Source organism: Tupaia chinensis, unplaced genomic scaffold (genome assembly GCF_000334495.1).
Source record: "Tupaia chinensis unplaced genomic scaffold, TupChi_1.0 Scaffold000115_1, whole genome shotgun sequence".
NCBI classification, from domain to species: Eukaryota; Metazoa; Chordata; class Mammalia; order Scandentia; family Tupaiidae; genus Tupaia; species Tupaia belangeri.
In genome coordinates this window covers 3,896,115-3,919,010 of record NW_006159579.1, presented here as the reverse complement: position 1 = coordinate 3,919,010, position 22,896 = coordinate 3,896,115, and the positions used below count along the sequence as shown (strand labels likewise).

At 49.1% G+C, this 22,896-nt stretch overlaps 1 protein-coding gene and 1 long non-coding RNA gene across 4 annotated transcripts in view; one reads left to right on the top strand and one right to left on the bottom strand.

Moving 5' to 3' along the window:
• DLGAP4 (DLG associated protein 4) overlaps positions 1 to 22,896 on the bottom strand; it is a 99,171-nt gene that overhangs the window by 40,708 nt on the left and 35,567 nt on the right.
• The window catches only part of LOC102482900 (uncharacterized), a 32,500-nt gene continuing 16,109 nt past the window's right edge, over positions 6,506 to 22,896 (top strand). The window contains exons 1-3 of one of the 3 annotated variants that reach the window (XR_333918.3): positions 6,506 to 6,798; positions 6,919 to 7,082; positions 9,341 to 9,876. This is a non-coding gene — a long non-coding RNA (uncharacterized LOC102482900). Of the gene's footprint in view, positions 6,799 to 6,918; positions 7,083 to 9,266; positions 9,877 to 22,896 lie in introns of those variants that run through there. The other 2 variants (XR_333919.3, XR_001370059.1) reach the window with 2 other exon arrangements.

The window sequence follows — 22,896 nt, the reverse complement described above, 5'->3', positions numbered from 1 at the left end:
GTTTTTGTCATATGGTGTATGTGTTTGCTGAAGAGACAGACAAAGCAAAAGTGAGAAATCACCTCTCAGAGGGGATGGCCATGCCGCAATCCCTCCTCCATTCTTCTTTTGGGATTTTGGGCACAAGTGCACACATACCTGGCATGATTTTCAAGCTATTGGGTCTGGGACTTGAACCGAGGTTGGCCATGTGGGAATCCAGCTGTCTTTTTTTTTTTTCTGAGAGGTTTTTGCTATAGGGTGTGTGTGCTCGCCAGACAGAGAGAGACAGAGAGACAGAAAGTGAGAAATCACCCCCCAGGGGGGATGGTCACGCCGCAATCCCTTCCCCTCCATTCTCCTCTCGGGATCTTGGGCACGCATGCACATGCGCCCGGCGTGAGTTTAAGCCATCGGGTTCGAAACTTGAACCACAGTCGACTACGCGGGAGTCCAGCGACATAGTCATTACGCTAACTGCTGGTTCCCGAATCCAGCTGTCTTAACCACCATGCCAGTTGCTGGCCCCAATCCTAGAGACTTTTGTTGTTGTTGTTTTTTGAGAGGTTTTCGCTATAGGGCGTGTGTGCTCGCCAGCCAGAGAGAGACAGAGAGACAGAAAGCGAGAAATCACCCCCCAGGGGGGATGGTCACGCCGCAATCCCTTCTCCTCCATTCTCCTCTCGGGATCTTGGGCACGCATGCACATGCGCCCGGCGTGAGTTTAAGCCATCGGGTTCGAAACTTGAACCACAGTCGACTACGCGGGAGTCCAGCGACATAGCCATTATGCTAACTGCTGGTCCCCTCTCAAAAACAAAACAACAACAACAAAAAACCCAGGTTCTAGGGATCCTCAAGGAAGACTGGGGAAGGTTTTCAGTTCCCACCACACCCAAGTGCCACACAGCAGCTCCATGTTCCTTTTTTTTCCCTCCAGAAAGAATTCCCACGTGGTACCTGAGACCCAGGAGATTAACCTCTCATGGTACACAGGAGGAAATCAAGGGTCAGAAAGGCAAACGCACTTACTGAGGATCAGGCGGCAGAGCAGCCACTCTTGCCTGGGGCTCTGAACATGGAGATGTCCCCTATTCTTCCCAAATTGAGAAAGTTAGATACCCACAGGTTCCCCACTCCAGGCATTCAGGAAGGCATCGACATGTGGCTGAGCCCCACCTCCTCTAAGTCCCTGACCAGAGACTTGCAAACAGCATGTTATTTCTCAAAAACTAATCCCACCAGTATCACAACCACAACTGTATCCAGTAAGCTATCCTGTCAGGCAATATCCGTCCTTGCTTTTTCAGTGCTGGAACCTGCCACGTATATCTAACATCAAAGACCCACCTACCAGATTTCCCCTGTCAGTGGCTCTGCTCAGAGGCCCCTGCCCAACCCCAAGGATGCCTCAGCACATCTCCTCTGGGAGTCCAGGCTTTAAGGAGATGCCAGCGCCCAAGCCGCAGTTCTTAGATCACAATTTTTCTCCTTGTATATCAAAGCGATAATCACTAGCAGGGGTAGTGACAAACAGAAGATGGCCAGAGTTACAGAGCCACCACAGTTCTAGCCTGATGCAAAAAGCTGACATGTATGGCTCATTTGGCCGCTTAGGGCATGAGGAGCAGAATGCATGAAGTGGCCTGCATACTGGCTCTTGCATGAGAACCTTGCTGCTACCTTTCCTAAGCCTTCAAGTCCCAGGAGGCCAGCCTTGGAAGTACTACTGAAAAGGAGCTGCAAAAAACTACCCTCCAGAAGGGTGATGGACCAAAAAAGCCTGGCTTTTTACAACCTGGCCAGGCCCCCATGCCCAGTGTGCAAGGCCAGACGCTGCTAGGCCCGGTGCACCTCAATTGCTGGCTTCTTTCATCATTCTGAATGACCAAGCGGATCCCAGAATAGAAAGATGGTGTTCACGGGCTCATTCACTGCGTCTGGAGTGACAGGTGGTGTATTGGGTAACAGAAGCAGAGCCAAGAACCCTGGGCAGCAAGAGATGGGATAAAACTAACAGTGTAGGACTGACTGGGGGAAATTGTGAGTTCAGTTTAGGTCAACACAGGCAATGCTGCTGCCTTTGTTATCAGTGGCCCTAGAGACAGACACACAGGGAGAGGGTTCTTTGCTCAGATCATTAATGTTAAGATACTAAGTTTGGGATCTCAATTAAGACAATTTTTTAAGAAAAGCAGTACATATGGGAAAATGCCTAAGTTACTCTAGCTGACTACAGACATGCCCTGAGTCTGACAGGGGAAAGGCAGAAGACCAGGAAGGGGGCAGTCCCCATTACACTCTAATAGTTTGGGTATTATAATAGGTGATTCTGGCAAAGGACACTGTCAAACTGGAGCTTAATGAGAAGAGGGTGATTCACACAGGGAGAAGTATCAGGTCTACCTCATTCCAGCAAATGCTATTTATAGGGAGGAAGCAACATGTCAGGCCCTGGGATGGCACTAGGGACCCAGGATGAGCAGATCTCTCCTTAGGAAACTCAGTAAAGTGCAGAGATGAAAATGAAATGCCTCCTCTACTGACTGGGCATCATGACAGCTGCATGAGGAAGTCTGGGACTGATTGGACAAGAGCGACTAGGGATGTCTGTGGCAGAGTCATCACAAATGGGGGATGTGACACATGTGCACTGTATGCCATGCCTACTCTACTCCATGGGTTGGAGACTGGGAGAGCTGGAGAAGAGAGACAATTCAGAAAGGCATGGCTAATGTCCTCAAATACCTAAGACTGTCACATATACATGTGGCCTTAGGGGTCACAGTATAACCAGAGGGAGAAAGGGAAGATGAGGATTATGAAGGGGACGCAAATTCTGCCTTACTACAAAGGGAAGCTTTTGGGTCACTCAGTGGCATGATGGTTAAGGTGGCTCGATCCCACATGGCCAACTGTGTGGTTCAAGTCCTGGACCTCGTGGCTTGAAAGAGACACATGTGCATGCCCAAATTCCCAAGAGGAAAATGGAGAAAGGATTGCAGCATGGTCACCCCCTATGGAGGTGCTTTCTCACTTTTTTCTCTGTTTCTCTGTGGTGAGGACACATGCCCTAAAAGAAATTTAAAAAAAAAAAAAAAAAAAAAAAGAAAGAAAGAGAAGTTTTCTAGGCAGAACTGGCCAAAGATGGAAAAGAGGCCTAAGAGGTGGCCAGCCAGGCTAGACACAGACACAAGGGATGCAGAGAGGGAACTCAAACCCACAGTGTGACCTTTATGATTCCTTCCAGGCCTGAGATGTTCTTTCTTCGCCCTCCCACTTCACGCCCAGTTCTGGATGTGACATCAGATATCATCTTTGTATGTGTGACATTCATAATGAAAACTGTTTTTGTTTGGCCTTTGGAGAACTTGTTATCAACAAGCAGAAAAAGACAGAAGGAGAATGTTTACATGGCCTTGTCACATGGGAAATGACGTGAGGACAGAGACCAAGGCCTCAGACAGCAGTCAGGGCATAGAATGCCTTCCGCTGGGAAGCCTAGTAGCACAGGAGCTCCTGTCTGAGATGATACATCCATCCTCAGGGTATGGGGTCAGCCGACACTTGCTGGCCCTGCCTGCCTCCACATACCTGTTTATGAGTTTCAGAAACTGCCTATAGGTTAGGAAGCCCTGAGTTTGAATACTGGTTCCAGGCTTCACTCACTGCATGAATTAGGCTCCTGTGCCTCAATTTCTCCCACCAATAAAATGGGACTAGGCCTTGCCTCCATGGTGCCGTCAGCAGCATACTGGACTGCAGTGCTAGAAGCCACATGGGCCACCATGGGTCTGGATCTATGATCCTGACAAGATGGAGGGTTAGGGAAAGGGGACTGTGACATGGTAAGATTCTATCAAAGAGGCTTCTCTCTTCCCCGATGAGGGCACATGTGTTTTCTTTTTCTGTTTTTATTTAAAGAATTATCTTATTTAATTTTATTTATTAATTTATTAATTTTAATTTGACCAGAGAGGGACAGAGTAAGAGAGTGAGTGGGTGAGTGAGAGAGAGAGAGAGATAGACAGAGAGAGAGAAAGAGAAAGAAAGTGAGAAAGCAAGCTGCCAGGCCTGGGACTTGAACCGCAGTCAGTCACGTGGGACTCCAGCACCCTTAGCACCATGTCACTTGCTGGACCTGTGTTTTCTACTGAGTAAAAATAAAGAAATGTGAGGTCAGCAGGTGGTGTGGTGGTTAAGGCATGGACTCCCACATGGCTGTCTGTGGTTCGAATCCCAGATGTGGTGGCTTGGTTTCTCACTTCACACTCCCCCCATTCCCTGTGTCTCTCTGGTAAGCACACACAACAAATTAAAAAAATAAAATAAAAAATAAATAATTCTTAAAAAAAAAAAAAAGGAAAGAAAATGAGAATAATACTGGCATATCCTGTTCACTGCCCTAGAACTGCTATGAGGATCGAGAAGACAAGTGCAAACGGGCTTGCCAGGTAAGGAGCTGTCATTACAATAGCTTGGAGGAGCCCACATAGCAACTGCCCAATGCCAGGCTCACCAGGGACTCCACAGGCCAGAGATTGAGGGTTTTGGGCATGTGGCAGAAATGAGGGGTCTAATCCTTTACAAAGGTCAGGGGTCTAGAAGGTCCAGTATCCTGCCTGAACACCCACAGCTATCACCCCCTCATGCCTCTCTAGTATCATCGAGTAGTGCTGAGACCACTGCCCTCCCCCCACCTTGCCAAGCAGCCCTCTAACTTCTCTCTGCTTCCTTCTTCCTACACCACATTGTGCTCTCAGTTTCCAAGTTTTTGCACCAACTGCTCCCAGCACCATTCTTTCTCAATAATTCTAACTCCTCTGCTAGACCAGGTCTCAGTCTCAGCATCACTCCCGCCAAAACATTCCTTAGACAGCCTTCCCAGGACTGGATCCTCTCCCTAGTCAGTATCTCATTGTTAGGGATCCCATAGGCCCTTGCCAATCATACTCTTTACAGGTTTATTTCTTTTTCTGTTTCTCCCTTTAGACCTGGAGCCTCCTGAAGACAGGGACCATGTGGTTCACATCCCTGTTACTCCATCCCAGGCCTAGAAGAGGTGTCCAGGAGAAGGCCTGTCCAGGAGAAGGCCTCTCTCTTACTTCACAAAAAGTGAATGGTCCAGGCTAGCAGAGCCTTCATCCTGGCAGAGCTGAAAATGCACTAAGTAGAGAAGAGGCTGTAAGAGGCAATTTGGCAAGTAGAAGACAGAGTAGGACCTGGGTCAAGTCTTGATGACATGCTTTCCCCTAATATCCCCAAATCTATCCCTACTCGATTTTCCTTCCACCTCTGAAAGCACACATGATGACATTTGGGAAGAACTCTCTGAAAAACACCTACCAACAGGAAAGCCTCTATCCTTAGATCCCTGTCCACACAATAGCATAGGGTTAATCACATTATAAGAAATGGATGAAGGGCCAGACAGGTGGCATGGTGGTTAAGGTGGCTGGGTCCCACATGGCGGGGCCCAAGTCCTAAAACCAGTAGCTTGAAAAACATGCCAGGCATGTGTATTTGCCCCCAAAATCCCTAGAGGAAAATGGAGAAGGGACTGTGTTGTGACCATTCCGGATTCCCTTTCTGCTGAGCACAAACACCTAATAGCAATTTTTTTCCCCTTGAGATTTCTGTCATAGGGCATGTGCACTCACCAGAGAGACAAGAGACAGACAGAAAGTGAGAAATCACACCCTGAGGGGATGGCCATGCCACAATCCCTTCTCTTCCATTCTCTCCTTGGGATTTTGGGTACGCACACACACATGCCCAGAGTGAATTTAAAGTCGCTGGGTCTGGGACTCAAACCACGGTCGACACGGGAGCCCAGTGACATAACTATTACGCCATCTGCAGATCCCCCTGTAACAATGAAAGAAAAAACAGCAAGTGGTCGAATATCGAATATAAGTTAGTAAAATCATAGTTATGGGAACCAGCAGATAATGTAATGGTCATGCTGCTTTCTGTCTCTCTGAGGAGTACACACGCCCAAATCTATCTAAAGAAAAAAAAATCACAGTTATTAGATGTTTATCAGCCAGCTTAGGAATTGGTGGCTTTTGTAGTAGCCACTATCTGAGGTCCTTATAACTGCATCTTATAGTTGATTCCCACGAGGAAATGTTTTCACTATCTCTTCTTGAACTGCTAAAGGAAATGGAAGCTCGGGAAGGTTGAAGGATTTGTTCAGTTTCACACAATGAGTCATGTTCTATCTGCTAAGTGAGTTCAAACCCTATGTGTTTCAATCTCTAGAACCCAACCTTCAGAACATCTATTCTTACAAGTAGTAAAAATACAAGCCTGATTCAGCAAGAATGACACACATTCCTACAAAGCTTAGAAGTGGCTGTAGAAAGACACTACTCCCCACCCTGACTGATGGAGTCCAATTGCAGTGCACTTTCACAAAGACTCCCAGACCAAGCCAGCAGCCCAAGGAGCACCTGAATAACACAGAGTTTACCTTGAAAACTTCTGCCCTTCTGGGAGCCTTCCCCCACTGGCTTTCCAAACTTACTCCCCCAGCTTTCAGCCGTATGGCCAGACCCTTTTCTGTTCTCACAAAGAGACCTATGACATCACTTGCCCCTCAAACAGTCCCTTCCCCTCCCAGACTGCTCCCCATCTGAAAAAGAGGGTGACTGACTAGATTGGGGATAGAAAAGGTTCTACTGGACATGCTACTTCTGGTTGATTGGTATTACCTGCCTGTGTTGCAAAGGCTGCCAAAGCTGTGTTCAGGCACAATGGGAGTGCTGTGATTGATTGATGCAGACTACAGTATAAGGAGTAACTGCCAAGAACAAGGTATTCATTGTCTCTGAGCAAGATGGTCACCACGTAAATACTCTAGGACTCTATTTCTATGACACAGAATCACTGTCCTTGATTTTTCACTACGACCTTTACTTCCCATCCTCCTTACAGACCCAACACCACCAGAGCTTTTTGAGAAATGTTTTAAATCCAGTAAAATGGAAAAGCAACCTTCTTTTCAGTCCACACTCCTTCAAAAGACTGACCAACAAGGAACCTTAAATGGCTGCAACCTGTAGAGCGAGGGTGGCTAGGAGTCAGCCCACTTTTGTCAGGTAAGTGCCCACGAAGGGATGGCCAGGCTGCAATCCCTTCTCCTCCATTCTCCTCTTAGGATTTTGGGCATGCATGTACACACGCCTGGTTTGAGCTTTAAGCTACCAGGTCCTGGACTCTAACTGCAGTCGACTATGTGGGGAGTCTAGCGATGTAACCAGCTGATCCCCTGATGTTATTTTTAAATCAGAATCACTTGCAGTATGTCCATTATCATGCTTATTTTTAAAATTTTATTTATTTATTTTTTAAGTGTTTTTTTGCCGTAGGACAAATGTACTGGCTGGAGAGAGACAGAGACCATGAGAGGAAAACTAAGAAATCACTCCTCAGGGAGGGATGACCATGCCACAATTTCTTCTCCATTTTTTTCATGGCACATGTGCCTGGCACAAGCCACTGGGTCCAGGACTCCAACCACAATTGGCCATGTGAGAGTCTGGTCCCATTACCATACTTCTTAATATAAGAGATGCCCTTGGCTTGTGCAGGGTGAGCAAAGTTGTTTGCCCCCGAGGCTTACTGAGACCACCAGGTCCCGCCTGACTCTACATACCATTCTGTTTGTAACCCATACCTCTCCCTGTCGCTGAATATACCAAACCCTCTCACCGCAGGGTCCACCTGACTGTCCCCTTCCCACTTTCCCAGTTACCTTCCATCCCCTCTGAATAGGTCCCTTACAATTCCTATTGCTTCCTTCAGGACTCTTACTGCACTCAGATCGTATCTTGTTTATCTATGACCTGCCTGGATGGGGACTCCAAGTTGGACGGAAGTCAATCTTGCTCCCTGCTCTCTCCCTGGCTCCCAGTGCAGCACCTGGTGCTCAGAGTAGATGAAAGGCTGATTGTTTGAAAAGAGAAGTAAAAGTGGGTGGGAAGGAACTGGCTCCAAGGAACCCAAATCCGAGTCCCCTGGACTGTTTCTCTGTACTGTTACAGTACCTAACCCCTTTGAAAAAATTGCTGGGGCACAGTAGCAGTGGCAGCCCTGTCTCTGTTGGGTGCTGTCAAACAAGCCTGTTCCCCTGACCCCACCCTGGCCTGTGGCAACTCCTGACTATACCGCACCCCTGTCAGGGCAATAGTCACGTCATGAAGCATGGGAAGCTTGGGAAGGCGTAAGTTCCAGGAGAGGCTAGAACCATCAAATCTATAAGCAACACACTCAACAACAGGCTCCTAGTCACACGCCCAGCAGGAAACTGCCAGGAGAAAGGGATGATCTCACAGAGACAAACCCCAGCTTTGAGTGCCCAGCAGACTCTGATGGCCTGGGTGAGCCTCTCCAGCATGATCTTGGCTGTCCTGGTCCCTGGAGAGCCTGCCCTTGCCTCTCTTCCCCCACCCAGTCCACATTCTCTTCAAAAACTCCATTCACTGGGACCAGCGGAATGGTGTAATGGTTATGTCGCTGGGATCCCATGTAGTCGACAGTGGTTAGAGTCTCGGACCCTGTGGCTTAAAACACACCAGGTGCGTGAGCATGTGTGCTCTAAATCCTAAGAGGAGAATAGAGGAAAAGGGACTACAGTGTTGCCATCTACCCTGGGTGTGTGTGTGTGCGTGTGATTTCTTGCTGTCTCTGTCTTTCTGGAGAGTGTACATGTCCTATAGCAAAAATCTCTCTTAAAAAAAAAATCAAACAAATAAACAAAAAAACTATTCATCTGGGGCATAAAGGGTCTGGAGGTCTTGAAGGTTACCACCTCTCTAAAGTCACCCCCGACTTACTCGTATTCCCTATGAGAGCCCTCCACCTGGCAAACAGCCATCAAATGACTGACTGCCCTCCAGACAGCCCACCTGGTTTAGGCATGGTACTTGAACAGTCTTCACTATTTCAAGTCTTCTCTCTCTCACCCTGGAAATCAGTAATAACAACTAGCATTAAAGTGCTTCCTCTGTACCAGTCACTGTGCTTAACATGATTTCTCTTGTCCTCATACTGAGACTCCAATCGCAAAGGTAGTATCAGCTCTACTTTGCAGATAAAGATACTAAGACCCACAGATTAAGTACCTTGCCCAAGGTCACTCTGGTCTAGATGGCAGTCCAGATCTGAACCTCAGCAGTCTGACCACAAGTCCTCATGACCTTTGAGATGTGGGCTTCTCCCCACTGTGCCTGGCTCAGCTGCACATGGGTGGCTTTCTAAATGCCACCTTTCTGCATTCCCAGGGAGCTATAAGGATGGTATGGACCATCAGACAATCAATCAACAGTTTCCTGATTTCCTACTGTGTACTCAGCAGGTGCTCTCAGGGAGTGGACACCAGCTCTGTGCTTACAGACTTAGCAACTGTGCAGAGGAGAGCGGAGGTACATAAAAGTCCTATTTGTTGAGGCAGCAAAGTTGACACCATAGCTGCTCTGGCAAGTCTGAGAATTTCCTTTGAAAAGGCACAGCAAACAGCAACTCGAGACTCCAGTGAGCCAGATAACAACTAATCTCGGAAATACACAGGCAGACTGAACCAGGTGTGGTGATATTCTTTCACCAGCTTCCAGGAACCAAAATCAATTCCACTGAAGGGTAGAGAGCTAAAAGGAACTCCCTCCTGCTGAGAAACAAAAGAGGAGTCCGAGGGCCTGAGCAGTTTTACCAGAGGCCACCCATCTATAAACTCAGTGCAAGAAGAAGGGGAGAAGCCAGAGTTCCAGCTCCCCCATCCCTTGTCCTCTTCAAGTACCCGAGACTGGGATCATTGTAAAGGGCTTCCAGGCCTTATGGGTCCTGGGAAGAAACTACCCCAGAATAAGGTTTAAGCCCACTGTGGTTTAAAATTGGGAAGTCTTCAGGGTGCTAGTTCTTACCTTTAGGGAGTATGAGCTGTTCTGTGAAAGCTGGATTCAGGAGGCCAGAATTTCTTTCCCAATCCAACATAGGCCTTTCTCCAACTCAGCCCTGCCCCGGAAGGACGGAGTTTAAAAGGCAGTAGCTCCCTACCTGGGGCCTGGGCCGGGCCCACACCCGGTGAGGCTGACTTTACCAGGGAACCCGTCCTACTGGCTGTCTCCCAGACAGCAGAGGGCCCGTAGCTGGCTGGCGCCTCACTCTGCAGGGCCCCACCCAGCCCTCCAGAACAAGGGTGGGCAGGGAAGAGGCCCCCTCCTTTCTTGTGAGGTCAGTTTGGTCTGAGTCCTCCAGGGCTGTCTCAGCCCCGGCTGAGTCTAAAGCAGCTGCTTCCTGTTTTGCCTTTTTCTTTCACTTTGGTTTTTAACCCTAAAGTGAAACTAAAGACCTGGATGATGTGGGAAAGATGGTGAAAGCGCTGAATACCTGTCTTCTAATTGTAGTAAAACCTTCAATGCACAGGGAAACTTGAGAAAAGGCCCTCAACTTCACTAGGTCTGTTTTCCCACTGATAAAATGGGAGAGAGAAACTTGGTTAGTGATTTTATGTGTCATTTTAAAAGAAAAAAAAGAAGGTAGAACTTCCCCTTCTTCATCCCTGCCACCACTGGGGGCTGAAAAGGAGCTGCAGAGATGACGCATGGGTGGCACCAAAGGGCCATCGTGTTGGCTTACAGAAGAGGCCTAACTTTGGCAGCAGTGCAGACACCCTCCTGGACTCTCTGACTCTCTCCTCAATATGCCATCCAACCTCCTTTACCCTGGCCCCGGAAGGCCCAGCACAGGGCAGAAAAATAAAAGAAGCCCCTAAGCATGATCTTGACCCTGTTTTGGCACAAGAGGAGACACCTATAAACAGCAGCCCTAAACTTCCTGATCTGAAGCTGATCAGACCACAACGCAGCCGACCTGTGACTGGTCCAATCTTCTGCTGCCCCCAGCATGTCCACACAATCTAAGAGAACTGTAATCTGTTTATGATTTCTCTGGCTGTTTTACCACATCTTCTCAATAGCCCAGTGATAATGAGAAAGGCAGGAAAGAGCCCCACAAACATTCAGATGAGGAATACTGAGGCTTAGAGAAGGGTAGGGACATAGTAGCCAAGCCAGCACTGGGACTCAGGAGGAGCTCAGTAAATATTTGAATGAGCTCACTGGTCTAGCTGTTGCCAAGCAGGTGCAACACATGCCAGAGAAGCTCATGACGGAGACTTTGAGTGGGAAAGGAAACGCCTATCCCTGGAGCCCAAGTTGCAAACTGGTCCCATGGTACCCATGACAGAGTCCCTTCAGGCCTCACCCATTTATTTATTCTCTTCATTCCTCACTTCCTCTGATCTGCACCTTACTCTGGAGAGACACTTCCTTGGCCGAGGACTGCTGAATGACACCAGCCAATCCTCTCTGGGACTTGCGTTCTCTCTAAAACTGTGAACAGAAAAATGGTTTCTTTCTCTTTTTTTTTGGAGAGGTTTTTGCTATAGGGCACGTGTGCTTGCCAGACAGACAGAGAGAGACAGAGAGATAGAAAGCGAGAAATCACCCCCCAGAGGGGATGGCCACACCGCAATCCCTTCTCCTCCATTCTCCTCTCGGGATCTTGGGCACGCACGCACACGCGCCCGGCGTGAGTTTTAAGCCACAGGGTCTGGGACTCAACCGCGGTCGACTACGTGGGAGTCCAGCGACATAGCCATTATGCTAACTCCTGGTCCCCCCAGAAAAATGGTTTCTTAACCAAGGAAATATATTTGAATCTGGGGGTGGGGTGCTTTTAAAAAATACACATTTTCAGAATGGGAAAAAAGGCAAAAGAATGGAAAGTATCTCACAAAACTTTAAGTGCACAGACTTAGAAATAACTTCACTTGCAGGAATGGCTTCTGTAGCTCCACCTGCACACACACACAGAGACACAGGCGAGGGTGTTCACTGCAGCTCTGTTTAGAGCAGCAGGACTGGAACAATCTAAATGTCCTTGAGTAAAGGACAAACAACTGGTGCTCTATACATTGCTGGAAAGCCATAGGCTTGTGAAAAAGAAGATCATGGACCTGTGTATGCTCATTGAGAACCTATGACACAGACTTGTGAGAAAAAGGGAAGGTACAAAACAGGTACAGGACATGTCATTATTTGTCTAAAGGGATGTTGTTGACACAGCTGCCCACTCAAGCAAAATATTTCTGGAAGGAAACATCAAGATTGGTCAAAATGATGTCTATGTGTCTAGGTGGTGGTAGAGAGACTAATTCTTTTTTTAAAATAAATTAAAAAAAAAAAAAAGATATTTTTAACTACTAGAGGGAATGTGCACTCACCAGAGAGAAATAGAGACACTGGGGCTTGGTCACACTGTAAACATGTCTGACCTGTTTTTTGTTTTGTTTTTGTTTTGTTTTGTTTTTTTTTTGAGAGATGTTCACTGTAGGGCGCGTGCGCTCGCCAGACAGACAGAGAGAGACATAGAGACAGAAAGCGAGAAATCACCCCCCATGGGGGATGGTCACGCCGCAATCCCTTCTCCTCCATTCTTCTCTCGGGATCTTGGGCACGCACGCACACGCGCCCGGCTTGAGTTTTAAGCCACCGGGCCCGGGACACGAACCACGGTCGACTACATGGGAGTCCAGCGACATAGCCATTACGCTAACTGCTGGTTCCCTTGTTTTGTTTTTTTAAAGAGAGATTTTGCTATAGTGCGCATGTGCTCATCTGAGAGACAGAGACAGAAAGCAAGAAATCACCCCCCCGGGGGGAATGGCCATGCTTCAATACCTTCTCCATCCTCTTCTTGGGATGTTAGGCATGCATGCACATGTACCTGGTGTGAGTTTCAAGCTGTTGGGTCTGGGACTTGAACTGTGGTTGACTACGTGAAAATCCAGCAACATAAACATTATGCCATGTGCTGATACCATCCAACATGTTTTTAAGCTTCTAAAGTCAGGATCTGAACTAGGTGCCCATGTGAGATCCAGTTCCTTAATCACCAGGTTATGGGATCAACCCAAGACTAATTTTACATTGGATAGCTATTATTTTTTTAATTAAAATTTGAAAATTTTAACCACATACATGTAATTGTTTCTTCATTAAAAAAGTTTTTTAATTGCCAGAGGGTACATATGCTTGCCAAAGACAGACTGGGGTGGAGAGGATGGGGAGAAAGCACCCCTCGATGGGGTATGGTCATGCTGCAACCCCTTTTCCATCCTTTTGGGATTTTGGACTAGCATATACATATATATGTCGAGTTTTTTGAGCTACTGGGGCAGGGATTCGAATCATGAATGGCCATATAGGATCTGGCTCTCTTAACAACTAGGCCATGAGGCCGGCCCAATAAAAATATAATTTTTACATACAAAAGACACCTCTAGCAGGGCCAGCAGATGGTGTGGTGGTTACAACACTAGACTCCCACATGGCTGACTATGGTTTGAGTCCTGGACCTGGTGGCTTGAAAATCACACTGGGCATGTGTGTGTGTACCAAAATCCAAGAAGGAGAATGGAGGAAAAGGGACTGCAGCGTGGCCATCCCCCTTGAGGAGTAATTTCTCATTTTCTCTCTCACTGTCTCTCTTTGTCTCTCACCAGCAAGCGTACACACCCTTGGGCAAAAACCTTACAAAAACAAAAAAAACCAGAAAACCAAAAATGAACAAAACATCTCCAGCAAAATACACCCATAGATGCATTTTGAGACCCTCTACTCTCAGGCATCATTCTCCCTGGGGCACAGGGCATCAAGACTTTGAGAAGGCTTTTCAAGAGGTGCTAGTCTAGCTTTTAGAACAGTGGCTAGCCTCTAAGAATATACTGAGGCAGCCTGATGCCACAGGGTTCTCAGAGAGGGATGCCAGGGAAGACTAAGGAAATGTTTGTCCTCGAGGCATAGGGATTTGAAGGTAGCTTTGAATGTTGAACACATGTAGCTGAGAAGAGAGGGTTCTTACAAAGAAGGACTGGGGAAATTAAGTCAAACTCGTATGAGTAGGGAAGGGGAAGGGGGAGGATTTCTCTCCCAGTGTGTGATTCTGGCAAGTCCCTTCCCTCCTAGGTTTGCTTCCCATTCATGGTAAGTGAAGGGATGGGCCAAAGTCCTCCCCAGACCTGCTATCCCAGAACTTGCCTTTATTTCATCTCATTTAGTATTAAAGAAAGCAGGGATGGTCCCCAGCTCAGCACATGGCCATAGGGCTGCACACCTGTGCAGACTATAATCAAATATTCAGAGACTGTAGAAGATTCAGACCAGGAGCTTAGGTGGAGCAGCCCTTGGGCGACGTCCCCCAGGGACAAGCAGCAGATGGCCTTCTGCTGAGATGCCCTTCACCACCTTCTTAATAATTAAGCCATCACTGAAGACCTGTTTATCATGTTTGAAGTTGAGTTTGGAGACTTTAGCTCTCCTAACCATGTATCAGGCTGAGAGTTCACAGGCTACAATAGTCTAGCTCTAAGCCACAGGCACAAACCATAGGGGTCTGCAGTGGAAAGAGCCCAGGATGGAGAGTGGCAGGCCTGCAGTGAATTCTGGCTATAATTCCATGATGCTGCGGACTCTAGGAGGTCAGGGGTTACGTTTCTTAAGACTGCTCTGCCTGTCAGTGTGTCCTGCAGGCTAGTTTACTGTCTGACACAGAAGCACATTTAAAAAAAAAAAAGTTGAATAAATGAGCAGCTCAGCCAGAGTGACATTAGTGAAGTCACTTTCTATCACTGAACCTCAGTTTCCTCTTTGGAAAATAGGATGACAGGAATGGGATACCCCTCTCAGAGTTATATAAAGATCTACTGAAATAACATGTATGAAAGTGCTTTGCAAGTCAAAATGGGTTAAACACCATTAAAGATTCACACAAAAGATGGCAAATGGTAATCAAATAAACTACTCTTGAGTTATCAGAAATGTCACCGTGACTTTTCCAACGACATAATACAATTAGAAGAGACAGCAAAGATCACACTAGCCTACTGTTCTGATGTGCAAACGATATTTCTCATCGGCCTCTGTACCAAAGAAGCACAAAAATCCCTCTTTAAAACCTCTGCCCATGGGGCCGGCGGGTGCATGGTGGTTAAAGGCGCTGGATTTCCATGTAGCTGACCGTGGTTTGGGTCCTGGACCCGGTGGCTTGTTTTCTCACTTTCCATTTCTTTCTCTGTCACCCTCTAGTCAAATTAAAAAACAACAACAACAACGGAATTAAACAAATAATTATCTTTAAAACAAACAAACAAATCTCTGCCCATGGGACCAGTAGATGGCGTAATGGTTACATCGCTGGACTCCCACGTAGTTGACCATGGTTTGAGTCTCAGACCTGGTGGCTTAAAACTCACACCAGGCATGTATGTGCATGCCCAAAAAATCCTGAGAGGAGAAGGGATTGGAGCATGGCCATCCCCCTGGGGGGTGATTTCTTTTTTTCGCTCTCTCCAGCGAGTGCACACACCCTATAGCAAAAATCTCTCTCTAAATATATATAATAAATAAAACCTCTGCCCAAATTTTGGTAAGAAAAACATGGTTGTAGTTTCAATGGTACCCTGCATACAGTCAGACTTGGGCAGTAACTGTTAGAGCAGACTGGGATATTTTCGGAGACAAGGGAGGAATGGGGTGAGGGAAGCTGGAAGGTGTGCCTAGCCTGCGGTTGCTCTGCCTCAAGACCAAGTTTGCACTCAAGCAGATGTGCACAGCACACAGAAAAGGGGAACGACTGGCTTGAAGACCTTGACCAAACCATTAGTTTCCTGACTGTACACTGGGTCCAACCATCGCTGCCCCCCACAGTAGCCACTTAGTAAATACCGGTCCCCTCCCCTTCCCTCTGCCCCATGGTATCCCTGAGGAAATCGAACCTAGGTTTGGTCACTTGGCTCTTGTGTTAAGCACCTTAGGACAAGTCCCTTCTTGCCTTTGTGGGTGACAGAATCCTCTGGTTGGGCCAAGGAACACTCTGAATATCAGGGGCTGGCTGAGAATTCTAATGAGTCCAGTTGTGAATGTGGCCACATCCACATCTCAGGCTAAACATGAATATGGAGCAACCCTGGAGGCTTCTCCCAGTCTGGTATGTAAAACTGCAGGGTGGGGCCAGCAGAAGGCATAGCGGTTATGTTGCTGGACTCCCACATGGCCAAAGGCTGTTCAAGTCCTGAACTGGTGGCTTAAAACTCACGCCAGGTACGTGTGTGTGTGCTGTAGATCTCAGGAGGAGAACGGAGGAGAGATGACTGGGAATGGCCATCCTGGGGGGAGGGGATGATTTCTCACTTTCCCTCTCACTGTCTCTTCACTATCCCAGGCATCCTAAAGCGAAACCTCTAAACCAACCAGCAAACAAACTCTGCAGGGTGAAGGTCCCTAACTCCTTTGACTCTTGCATCCTGAAGAAATTCTAAGCTGGTACCCAACTATGACCTTCAGAAAGCAGGGTTTTGTGGGCTTTAAGGAGTGTATTTGCATGCCTTCAGTTCAAGGGCAAGAAGGCTCAGATTTCTATGACCCTAATGGTAGGGGTTCCCTTTCCATTCACACACCAGGAGGGAGAGCTGAACTGTGGGAAGAGCCAGGGTTTGGAGACAGCCAACCTCGGGTAGTTAGCTGTAAAATGGGGTGATAAGCACCCCTGCCTCTGGTTCACTGTACATATTTCAGAGTGCCTGTGGAGGCCCTGGCGCAGAGCCTGGTATACGGCAGGTGTACCCGGAATGTGCCTAGTCTGAACTGTGCTTCCTGCCCCAGATTAGCAACACCCAACATCTTGCCCTCTGGCCCATCAGGCCCCAAGCCAGGCTTTCCTCAGGAAGCACAACAATCCTTTCCTATCCCAACTGGCTATTCCTACTCCCATAGGTCCCTCCTGAACCCTGCCCTCTTGTCTCATCTGGATGCTTGCCTTCTCCCTGTCATCATTTTTACTCATTCCAATTCAACTAGCCTGATTTGTCTTCCTGAAAAAGTCCTCCAGTGGTATCCCTACTCTAAAACCTTCCATGGCAGGATCAGCAGTTGGCGTTAATGGCTATGTTGCTAGATTCCCATGTAGTCGACCGCGGTTCGAGTCCCAGACCTGGTGGCTTAAACTCACGCCAGGTGCGTGTGCGTGTGCATGCATGCCCAAAATCCCGAGAGGAGAATGGAGGAAAAGGGACTGTGGCTTGGCCAACCCCCTGGCGGGTGATTTCTTGCTTTCTGTCTCTTTGTCTTTCTGGTGAGTGCACCCACCCTATAGCAAAAACCTCCCCCCACCCCACCCCCCCAAAAAACCCCTGCAAAACAAAAAAACCTTTTGTGGCTCCCCAATGCCTCTGCTTTTCAATTGATATTCAACACTGCCTACATTTCTTGGTCTCTCCCAGATTTTCCAGCCAGAGCCCTGATACATCAGCAGATCTAGTGAACTCACTGTTTCTCTCAATGGAGACTTACCTTCCAGGCCCCCGACACCTCTGCCTTTGAATAAACCATTGCCCAGAATGGCAGCTCCACTCTCTGCCTCTGCAAATCCAGCCCCCCTCAAAGGGTTCTTGTTTCCTCTGGTTCACACTCACTTTTTCCTTCTCAGACAATGCTTCTCCTCAGTAGACACTTAATTACAGACTGTCACATAGTCTCTCATAATTGTAGGCCTTGTCTCGCTCCTTTGTCAGCCCCTCCAAGTTCCCAGGGGCAGCGGCCTTGCCTCTCTGTTCTTCCCCAACCTCTGAGCCTGGCCCGGGGCTGAGGACTGGGGGCTGGGGAGTGGGCAAGCTCCTGGTACAAAGTGTTTTCCAAGCCCAATTCAGCTCCAGGCTGAGCTGAGTCTAGATCTGAGACCACATGAAACCACCTCTTTTCCTCTTGTCCTAGGAGGAAACTGTTCACTGGCCAAACCAATCTTAGTGCTCCAGATTCCACCAGGTGATCCGGGCCAGTGATGCACAGAAAAGAGTGAGACTGGGGCAGGAAGGCAGGGCTGTGGCTCTAGTTGGCCCTGGCATTGTTTTGCTCTGGGATCCTAGGTATGTCCCTCCCCACGCCAGAACCTGCTTCCTTACTTCTAGCTCGAGAAGTGAATTTCGTTTTTCTTTTTTGTGGGGAGGTTTTTGCTATAGGGCACATGTGCTTGCCAGAAAGACAGAGACAGACAGACAGAAAGCGAGAAATTACCCCCCAAGGCGGATGGCTACACTGCCATCCCTTCTCTTCCATTCTCCTCTCGGGATCTTGGGCACGCACATGCATGTGCTTGGGATGAGTTTAAGCCACCGGGTCCCAGACTTGAACTGTGGTTGACTACATGGGAGTCCAGCGGTATAGCCATTATGCCAACTGCTGGTCCCGAATTTCATTTTTCTTTAAGGTAGCCTTGGTTTCTACGTGGGTGGGTAAGGAAAGGCAGTCACAGCCAGGATTGGCAACCTGGGAGCCTGAGAGGCATTCACACGGCACACCTCCATCTCATTAAATTCCTGTTGGTGACTGGATTTCACTCCTGCTCAGGTGTTCAATTCCATAGCCCTTACCCTTGCCAGATCTGTGTCTGCCACCAGGGCTAAGTAGCAGAAGGCTGACTTGCTTCTAGAAACAATCCTGCCCAAAACTAAAATGAAGGCGGTGATAACTGCCATTTCTCCAGGGGCCTTTACTGCATGAGTTCTCATCCTCACAACAAACTGTGAGGTAGGAATTTCCATCCCAATCTGACAGGGAAGAAAAGTGAGGCACAGAAAGTTGATCAACTCAAGGACACACAGCAGGGGCAAGCCAGGCTGTCACATAACCCCATGATACTCTTGGTTCAGTTTCTCCCAGAGTACAATTCACAGGCTCTTAGCATCAGAATTCTCTAGAATGCCGGTTTAAAAAGTTGATTCCCAGACCTGCCAAATGAGAATCTCTGGAGGTGGAGCTCAGGAACCCAAACGTCATTAAGATGAGAAACCCAAATTGTACATATGAGGAAACAGGCATAGATAGGTGGAGTGATTTGCCAAGGTCACAGTTCAAGCAAGTGTATGGACGTAGGACTGAACTCACAGTTGGACTCCAGAGCTATCAATGTGAGAATTCTTGGAGATGGTGGCATTTGACAATGTGGGCCTCTTACAGAAGACAGGACACCACATTGCACATTGGGTGGACATAGCACAAAGAAAAGGCTGGCCAGCAAGTAGAGTGAGGTTAAGGCAGCTGGATCCCACATGGCCAGCTGTGCTGTTTGAGTCCTGGACCTATGGGCGCGTGTGCCCACAGAAATCCCTGAGAAAGGAACGGAGAAGGGACTGTGGCATGGCCCTCCCCTCTGGGGCGGGGGTTGGTGATTTCTCTCTCACTCTGTCTGTTGAGTGCACACACCCTACAACAAAACTAACTAAATAAATGACGGCTTGAGGCAGGAAAGGCTGGGCAGCAACTTCTCACCATGGCGCAGGAAGCCCTGGGGAGTGGAGAAAGACATACAGGGCCACCACTGCACTGCAGACTTCCCCCAGGAGCCCAGGGAGAGACATTCCCGAGCCCATCTGAGCTTCTGGGAAGAAAGTCTGTCACATGTGACATCTACAACCAGCAGGTCTCTGGCAGTGGTCCTCTGGGTGTGCCTGGTTGCTCAGGATGAGAAAGCCAAGGAGAGGTGGTGACTCAGTCCCTGCCCAGCCTCAAGCCAGCCTCCTTTAAACTGGAGATGAGCTCAGAGACTGGGGAAATGTCAAGTAAACCCTCCCTGCAGAACAGATGCCAGACTTAAAGGAGGCGGCCTAAGGGCCAGGCTACCAGGCAGAAGCAATAAACTTGGAGAAAAGCCTGGCTTGTGGGAAGAAAAGCTTAGAGGCCTATTGGGGATCCTGAGTAGGTCCTTGTCCCTCTCTGGGTTCCCTATTCTTCATTCGCCTATGTAACAGGGGGAACTTCATTGACTTCTGACTTCCTCCCAGACAGCCCGAGGAATAATGGTCAGGAAGAGTCTGGCAGGTTACACAATGCCTTACATAGTCCTGAGAGATCAGAGGATCAAGCCTATTATTATCAGAATATCCGAAGGTGCTTTCCTTGTTACCTGAATCCTAGCCACAGGGGGTTGAGGGGAGAGGCTGGGGCTCTGTCTTATTCTCACCAACAGAAAAGTGACCCAGATATTACTGGGAGGGGAGAGTTCATATTTATTAAGTGCCTACTGTATTCCAGGAGTTTCTTATATATAATCTCATTTAATCCTCATCACAATCCTGCATTGTAAACATGATTATCTTGAGTCCAGGCGAGGAAACTGAAAGCAACTTGCCCAAGATTATAGAGGCAGTGAATGATGGAGACTGGTTAAAACCAGGTGTTTGTAGTTCTAAACCGCACAATTTCTATTCTCTGGAATAGTCTGTATAAGGCAATTCCTGCTATAGAGACTCAGCTCAAATGCTACCCTGTCCTGGTCTCTGACACCTCTGCCCAGACAAGACCTCTCCCCTTGTGAAATTTCACAGGAAGTGTCCTCCCTGAGAGTGGGTGAGATGTAGGGACCAAAGCCCATCGCCCCTCACTTTAAGGCTAAGGACCAAGTCCTTTGTCCCTTCCCCACCTGCAAGTAGTTCATGTAACACACTGTGCACAGGGCACATGGTAAAATGTTAACGGGTGTCTGCGATTGCCATTATTCAGCAAGGGCAGGTGACACCAGTCTGACAGTTACTTCTTCAGAGGCAGTGGCATAGGACAGGATTTAGGATTCCTGGTTCAACCCTCTCTGGGTCTCTAACCTTTTGGGCCAGATTTCCTCAAATATAAAACAAGAGGGCTATGATACTTAGTCTCATTCAAAGTTCCAATATTCTAGGACATCCTAGGCTCCTTGACACACCTAGGCTCCTACCTCTGTCAGCTGGGGCCTTTGTTTCCCCACACTACAGGAGAAGCAGGAAAAACAACTACAGACTCATTTTATTCCCAAGTGCCACTGTTCAAGCAGAACCCACCCTTTAAACAATGGGATGGAATATGGAAAATCCAATTGTCTCCTGGCACAGAAATCCCACTGGGCACACCCACCTATCTTCACAAACTGACAGAGTGACCGGAAATCAAGGCATAAATAAGGGGCAGTGTCTCCATTCCCTCCTGAAGGGGTAGGTGTATATATGAATAACCAGGTGGTAGTGGAGCAAAAGGTAAAGAACCCTGGACGGCGGGGTCCTGGGCATTCCCTATCCCAGCTAGTGGAAGAATTAGCTGTGTATCTTTAGGCAAGCTACTCTCTCACTGAGGCTCAGTTTAAAGGTAGGCTGACAGTTCACAACGCATGTCTGCAGATGTTTCATTTGATTTTCATGACAATCTTGTGAGGCTCACACAATTATTCCCTTCTTACAGATGGGGAAGCTGACACTCAGAGAGCTCAAAGGTCTCACCCATTCTCAGGAAGATGATTCAAGGTCACACACCTTGCAGCTGGCAGAACAGGGTCCCAGAGATCTTAGATTGCCAATCCCAACAGTAAGGCTGGTCAGATTAAGAACAATTTCTTTCCCCACTCATCCTGCATCTCAGCAAGACCAATGCAGCACCAACTCTTGTTCACCTGTCCACTCTGGTGGCCAGCAAAGTCCTGGCTACCCTACAGCCCAGCTGCTTAGGAGGCCGCACCCCCTGCAAAATTTCATTACTCAAGTTGGCAAGAACGCAGCCCCCACCCCCAGCTGGGTCTAAATAAACGCCCAAGTGATATCACATCCTGCTGGCTCCAAAATAGCCCAGGCCTGCCCACAAGCGATCACAAAGTGCCAGGCCATGCAGGAGTGGGCAGGGATGCCCAGCCTGTGGCACCCTCCACACACTCAAGCAACTAAAGCAGAAGCCTCAGAGCAGGAAGGCCCCCCATGCCCTCCTCTGCCAGAGAGCCTGGCCCCTCCCTCCGGCCCGTTTGCGGGGAGGCCCCAGAGCCTCCTGCCCCAGCGCCAGCCCTTGCCCCAGCGCCAACCCCATGGAGCCTCGGCCGCGGCCAGCCTGCGGGCCAACTCCGGCCCATCCCCGGACACCCCGCCACTCACATTGCTTCAAGAGCTCCAGACACAAAGCCATGAGGCCGGATGGGGGTCAGAGACCCAGAGACCCGGCAAAGATAGAAAAGGGAGAGGGAGAAACACAGGAGCAGAGAGAAGGGGAGCCAGGGGCCGGCTGGATAAAGCAAGCGGGGCCAAGCCCCGGCTCAACGGGGGGCCTGCAGCGCAAGAGACATTAAGTGGTGAGACCACCGAGACAGATGGGGCACAGAAGCAGGGGGCAAGGCAGGGGACCCTGACCCGGAGAAGCGGGGGTGCTCGGAGGCCTGAGGAAGAACCAGCAGAGGCAGCGACGGGGCACAAACCCAGGGAAGGCAGAGGGGCTGAAGTCAGCGAGCACGGGAGATACTGAGGGAGCCCAAGGAGAGAGACCGCAAGGGATCGAGGTCCCAGCAGATATGGGGCACCCGTAAACGCAAGACCCTGAGGGAAAGGGGGCTCAGACGAGACAAGAGCCCAGGGACTGGCGGGTACAGATTGAAAGGAGGAGCCCCAAAGGATGTGCGGGAAGCTGGGAGTAACCCTGGGGGAGAGGAGGTGTTCTGAAGGAGAGGACGCCCAAACCCGGGTCCTCTGAGGGGGAGTCTAGAAGAATGGGGCGCCCAGAAAGGGCGGCTCTGAGGGATGAGAGCGCTGAGGGGGGGACCCGAGATCGGGGAGCGAGGGAGGGGCTGTGCGGGAGCGCGAGGGCAGAGACAAAGAGACAGCGAGCCAGGGAGAGACAAAGCGGGCGGAGCGGGGACACGGGCCGGGGGGCTGGCGGCCGGACAGATGGACGGAAGCGCGGGCAGACGGACGGACGGACGGACGGACAACCGGGAGGAGGGCGGGGGCAGGGCAGGGCCGGGCGGGGGCGGCGCCCGTCTCCTCGCGGGGCCGCGGGTGGGCCCGGGGGCGCCAGGGGG